Source organism: Lygodium microphyllum, chromosome 14, assembly GCF_053477565.2.
Source record: "Lygodium microphyllum isolate KBCC chromosome 14, Lygodium_microphyllum_v1.1.10, whole genome shotgun sequence".
Classification (NCBI taxonomy): Eukaryota; Viridiplantae; Streptophyta; class Polypodiopsida; order Schizaeales; family Lygodiaceae; genus Lygodium; species Lygodium microphyllum.
In genome coordinates, this window is record NC_141148.1 from 30,512,471 (window position 1) to 30,519,701 (window position 7,231).

A 7,231-nucleotide genomic window follows, 5' to 3' on the forward strand; every position below is an offset into this window, starting at 1 on the left:
TTGTGCCCATAAGGTATCTCATGATACCCTTCATTGCTTCCCAATACTCTTTGCCAAAGTGTGCCATGTACCTACTAACCACTCCTACTACAAATGCATTTATGCCATGACCCCGTTTTACCCTGATGGGGTTTTTTCCCGACCCACCCTTTCACTTTCACCCCACTCCTGGGGCCGTTCCTTCTCTCTTTCCCTTTATCCTTTGTTTTGAAGTTTTTTCATATCCACGCATGCTACGTTCATCGGAACCTGAATCCAACCTTCTTGCCCTAATCATCCATTTGAACTGACCATTTTTTCTTTTTATCAACCCCTTTTCCGCCAGACGGTTCTTGAGTTATTAATTTTTGAACCTTTTTCCGTCACTTGGACATGTTTCCATGTGACCACATTCTTTTTGCTTCAGAACAATAATCTCACATGATAGCCCTACCCTCCACCTTCCCTATGACATTTTTCCTTTTTATTGCCCGTCATTCCGATGCACAGCTCATCGGTTCTTCAGTTTTACGGGTTTTCGAGACATTTTCGTCCGTATTTTTTACATTTTTCCATGTGAACATGCCCTATTTTCACCGAAATTCCAGCTCAATTTGACATTTGTGTCCAGCCAACCTTTCCCCATCTTTTTTCTTTTTCTCCACTCTATTTTGCCCACTGGATTTTTAGTTATTAAATTTTCAATGTGTTTTCGAGCATCTTTTGTTTGTTTTTCGCATATGAACCCCTACTCATTCCCCCGGACATGAGTTTTGAGGTGACTACCCTGTAAATCCCTTTCCCCCAGATATATTCTCTTTTCATTGCCCTTCGTTCTGGTCCTCAATTTTCCCCGTATTAATTTTCGAGTCCATTTCTGAGATTTTTTTTTGTTTTTTCCATGTGAACGCATCCTATCTCGGTCGAAATCGTGTTTCGGCATGATCGATTTGTCAAGCCTGTTATTTTGTACATTTTTTCTTCTTTCCACCCTACATTTTGACAAGTGGATTTTTTAATGTTTCCCATGTCAATGCCCTGATTTCGCCTTGAACACCCTATTGCAATTTTCCGTCATCTTCCCCTCATCATTCGGCCCATTTTCGACTCTCTACCACCATCCTGGCCTTGTTTGATCCCGCCGCCGACGTAAAGGTTTTTACCCCTACCCCACGCACAAGCGCAGGACAGCGGCGCACCACCCTTTTAATGGTTTTCTTTTTTTAATTGATTTTCTTCATTAAACCCAAAAAAAAAAAAAACAAATACAACCATCCTTCCAAATTTTATTTTTTTTATTAAAAAAAACCAAACCACCCCCCTTCCCTCTTGGTTCTTGCAACCCCCCCCCCCCCCAACTACTTCCTTTCTCCTCACCCCGCCCCCATTCTTCTCTCTCTCTCTCTCTCTCTCTCTCTCTCTCTCTCTCTCTCTCTCTCTCTCTCTCTCTCTCTCTCTCTCTCTCTCTCTCTCTCTCTCTCTCTCTCTCTCTCTCTCTCTCTCTCTCTCTCTCTCTCTCTCTCTCTCTCTCTCTCTCTCCTCCTCCTCCTCCTCCTCGTTGGCTGCCCGCCGTCCTCCCCGCTCGTCACCCTCTCGCCCCTTGTCACGCCCTCCGCCGTTGTTGCCAGTGTCGCCCTTCCAGCACCTGCTGTCGTGGCCACAGTTGCCCTACCCGTGTTGCCGCCGCCCACGCCGCGTTGTGATCGTGCCCTCACGCCACCACAACGCCATCCTACCGATCGCACTATCCCCCGTCCCACCACATGTGACCCAACCCCCTGCCCACCCACCGTTCCTCCCACTACTCCTACCCACTACCCCTACCTAATACCCCGCTCGTCTACCTCCTACCCGCCCACCCTACCACCCACTAACCCCCACCCCCTATTAGGCCCCATTCCCCCCACCCCTATTAGTCCCCCTTCCCTCGCGCTCCCCCCTCTCTTACAACACCCACCTCTACCCGCCAATCGCTCACGTGTGTTCGTGTGGCTTCATGCGAGATTACGCGTGGTTTTTCGTACGTATTTGCATGTGGCCGTGCTTTTGTGGGTTCGTAGCGATTGTTTACACGCCGCTATGCGTGTTTTTCCGTGTGTGGTCAGTGTGCTCGTGGTCTTCGCATGTGTTCAGGTGCGAGGACGCGCATCGGACTTGTTTGTGGGCATGCAAGGTTGTTGTTGTTGTTCACACGTGCATACCCAAGTATTCATTTTGTTAATCCTGAAAAACTCTTCAAAATCATTAAATCCATTAAAAAACATTTAAAATTGTGAAAAAAGCATTAAAAAGTTCAAAAAGTTACAAAAAAATTGTTGAAAATCTTTTGCCATATTTTGTAAATATTTTCTCATGAAAATGCCATTAAATAATTTTTGAAAAACTTAAAATTGACCCAAATCATTCATAAAATGATGAAAATTCCTAAAAAATCCCAAAAAACATAAAAATAAAAAAACTTCCAAAAAAGAACAAAAATCCAAAAATTCACATTTATATTCTTTCACATTTTGGACAAATTTTTGGAATGGAAAATATCAACATATTTTTTGGGACATAATTCTTTCATGGAAAAATCTTCTCAAAATGCACTTATCATGGAAATCCTTTGAAAATTCAAAAACATGATAGAAATGTTTTCAAAAATTTTGAAATAAAATGGTTTTCAGCCTTCGTGGTGGGAACAATCCGCTTCTTGGTTTTTTGACAGAAAAAAAACCAAAAAAAAAGAAAACAAATTTTAAAAAAACACACAAACATCCCATCATATTTCCACAAATTCTTTTCTTTTGATGTTTAAAAAAAAAACAAAACATCTTCATAATATATCGTCATGGTGTGAAAAGAAAAGAAAAGAAAACCACACAACGAAGAATCCAAACCACAACAAACCCAAAATGCTGCTCATATATCTTTTTATTACACTCCACATTCCATATCATTGACAAAAACAAAACAAAACAAAATCCCCCTTAATTGATCAAATTTTTCTCCAATTAAATTAACAATAAATTGTGCTTAATTGATCATCTTTAAAAATGAGTTGTTAGTTTCACCCACCCACTTCACCACACTATAGGATGTTGAATGTTACGTGGGATTTGGGATTATTAGTCTAACCTTGGTCTGATCGCTGTTCTTTCTATTTTTTGTCAGAGTTTTTGGTTTAGTCATGACTTTTTGAGTCTGTGTCTGGGTTACAGTATGCGTGGCACTTTTGTTTTTTGTTGTGTGTTTGATTACAGGGATCAAGGTGCTTGATTGTTATGCATATCACCAAGCTTTCGATCGCATATGTGCATAGGTCATGTCAATTTTTTTCCGTAGGCTATGGTTTGCTTGGGATGGTCTAGTCTAGTCCCCTCAGTCTTGTCATAAATCTTTCTCTTGTCGATGGTCTCAATGGTGGTTTTATTTATGGATTTTGCAGGTTTTCTCTTTTTATTATTGGTTTTGTGTGTGTGTGGGTTTTTGATATAGTCTGAATGGCACCTTCTTCTACCCCTCCGATCGTGGTACAACATGTTCCCCTCGCACAGCCCATGATTATTCCCTCCTTTTAGAGGCAACTTGCATCCGACGTGAAGGCCTCTGACCATTTGTTGCCCTCCCATTGCCGCATGCGGATGAGAAGTTTTGTTACTCCTTCTTGGCTTCTTATAAAAACCAATCTAGTCTGGTTATAACCGCACCTTCTTTTTATCTACCGCTAATATCAATGAAGCACCATGCTTGCCCATTTCTACTTCATTTGTGCCCAACGGTAACCAGTTGCTTACTATTGAAGAGATTGCCACGCTCTTGAAGAAGGAAACTTCTACCCCCTTGCTTCTCAACCAGCTTATTAACAGTTCAAGGGTATCTATTGTCCATATCTCTTATCCCATATGGAAGCAGCTATGTCAGTTCCTCCAGGACCGGGCAAACCTGCATCTAAGTATCTATCCAAGGAATTGTTCATAGCTTCTGTGAAGATTCTAGAGGGTGCTAAGTTCAATTGGGCAGGCTTTCTACTATCCAAAATGGATCAACATTTTCAGCAAGTACGGAAGGGTCAACTCAGTAATGTTTCCTACGATACCTTCTTACAGCACATTATCTCTTTTGCACCTCCTCCTGGTGGCATACCAGTGCCAGATCTTGCTCCTTTGCCGATGCAGCCTACACCTTCACTACCTTCTCCTCTGTTCATGCAATCTAATTCAAAAGATGAAGAGTCCCCCTTTTTTTTTGACAAAAACGCCTTCATACAAAGGGTCCTTCCAGTCCTCTTGTACTAGATTCCTCTGTACAAGCATCTGCTCCTGCTGTTTTCTGGCAATGCCCTTCCTTCATTCCTCTCCTGTACCAATTTATTTGCAGCACAAAGGGAAGGATAGCTAGATTTGCAGATCCCTTCATCTGTACAAACCATATTATCTGGGCCCATGCTTCCACATATGGTTTCAAGTGTCCAGTCTACTCTGGAAACCTCCCTCACTTCTTGTCTTCAGACACTGTACATAAGTGTTTACACTTCCATGCAAGACAAGGTGGATTCCCTAACCAGTTAGTTGAGTAAGGCACTGGAGGAATTGTCTTCAGAAAGGGCCACACTTAGTGACATCCATAAACAAATGACCTGTTGCCACAGCCTTAATGGATTCACAGAAAGGCAACCAATCAAGAGCTGGAATCTAAGATCGCTAAATTGGGGAGGAGAATACACCTCTGACACTTGAGAAAAATTCTACCCTTGAGGAAAAGGTCACTTTGGCTAGTAAACTTGGTATTAGTGAGGGTTGCAGCATTCTCAGGAAACTGTAGAGTCCCAAAAGAAACTTATTGCAGAACTTCACCAAAAGGTGGCTGCTCTTTCCTCCTCCAACTCTTGTATCTTTTGTTTTGTCAATCAAAGAGGAGCTTGATCATAAAGCTAAACTATGTGATGGGTTTTTTGGTAAAGTAAACTGCCTTCAACATCATATGGACTGTATGCAACAAGGTTTCATCTTTTATACTGAATTGGTGTCTCCTCCTTCATCCTTTTGGACTAAATATAATCAGCAAAGGTTTGCCTTGTATATTTCTTTAAGCAATATGTATTTGGAACCTCCAGATAATGGGTGGTCAAATCTATGGTTTGCAGACTTACTAAGAGCTCTATTTGATAGATTTGTGGATGAGCTGGTTTCCCAAGAGGTCCAATTGTTATCTTTCATGTATCTTACACGCCATTTGCAAATCCCTGATGAGAAGGACTTGAATGTTTATGTGGGGGATGTGATCTTGCAAGCTGTCATGTATATACATTCAGTTGAGCTTTTGCTAGAAGCAGGAGTTTGAAGACTTATCATGAGCAGACACCTTGGTGTAGTGGACATGCTTGGCACCCACCTTTGGAGGCTGATGCTTTGGAACCTCCTCTCTCAGGAGTGTGTTTCATAAATCTTATATCCAGCCATTACAAACCCATTTGTTGAGCTTTATTGTTGATCATCCGTTATTTACTGAGTCCTTTTTCCATGAACTTAATTTTCGTTGTTCTTTTTATCCATTGGATCCTGTGATCTCCTTTCTTATTCTCTTATGGCGTCCTTTCCCTTTTTATGTTTCCTTTCTTTCCTCCAGTCTTGATACCATTCTGTTTTTATATTTTACCCCTTTTGGATCTCCTCATATCCCTGTGTTTACCATTTGTCCTTTTATTGCCGATCTCACATTATCTCCTACCCCTTCTGAACCTCCACCTACTGCTCCTCCTATTCCTTCTGTTTTCTCAACAGATTCCCTTCGAACTTTTTTGTTGAATTCTTCATATTTTCCATCTTCCTTATCACTTCATTTACCCTCATTCTATGATTTTTCTTATCCCCCTTTACATTGTTCTCCTCTTGTTCCATTACCCTCTCTCTCCGATTATATTAACCTTCCTCCCCAATCAAAGTTGGATACTCTTGGTTATGACAGTGACATACTCCGTTGAAAACAATGGACGCTACATGATTCTGTGATAGGAACTGGCTTGTTATTCCAAGGTCCTGTGATATGTCTGCAACATGTTTGAACTCTTATATTCATTTTGCCAGAGTGCATGTTACTTCTGAGATTACCACTATCCGTCTTGCAGCTCATTTTTGTTGGTGTCTTTCTTTCATGCATTAGTAGTCAAATCTGAATGCTCGAAAGAGTATCCCCCCATTGGCCATCAATCCAAATGTAGATGTGACTGTTGCTCAAATGGATGTTCTGTACTACTTTGCATAGGCCTTCCCTACGAGATTCATTATCTTACTAGAAAGGATGTGTTGTTTACAGTTCCTCCAGAATATGCCTCCGCATTTTGTTGATGAGAGTAAAGCTCTGGAGTGCCTCAAGCTTAGTATGCAATTTAAGAAGAGATACCTTCATCCTACTTAGCAGTGGAGCTTTTCATGATTGTATCATCTTTTTATTAATGGAAACTTCTTGTTGCTCTCTAATTTTTGGGGATCCATGCCATTTAGACTAATTCGTAGATGGGCATTTTTTGTGTTGGATGGTGTGTTTTTTTTTTTCGATCATGTGGAGCTAATAAAGATGAAGCTATGAAGATTGATGATGTTAGTTATAACATGGTTGCCATTCAAGACTTGGATGCCGAACTTTTATATCCTTTAATAGTTTGAGTTATTTTGGTTCTATGATGTTGGAATGGTTCTTGGTATTATTGGTTTTCTTTTCATATGTGTTTTAGATACAAGTTCTATGAAGCCAATATGTTGGGGAACTGATAGTAGTTGGTGACTTGTGATGGATTGAATATTCTTTTTAGCAAATATTAGAGCTTTTATTCTCCTTTGTTTTCTGAGGTCGCAAGGACGCTTCCTTTCTAAATGTGGGGATATGTTGAGTGTGGAAATGATTTGTTTTTTTAGACGATTTTTTGTTGTTTTTGTTGCTAAATAGTTGTTTTTGGTGATTGATTGTTTAAATTTGAAGATGTTTTGAAGTGTTTGGAATGGTTTGAGTATGTTTGAAGGGTTTATATTGGTTTTTGATGATGATATGTTGTTCTAAAGGGTTCTGTGATTCTCTCTATTTAGTTTTGTAAGGTCTGATTTTCTTCTATTTTGTTCTGTTGTGTTTTTGTTTTGGTAGTTGAGATGGTTAAATGGATGCTTTGAGAGATGGTTGAGGTTGTGTTAGAAGGTTTATGAAAGATTGAATTGATTTTCGTTTGGTTTTTGTGGTTTTTATGGTTTTTGTTGATCTTCTGTAAGATTCTGTAGCT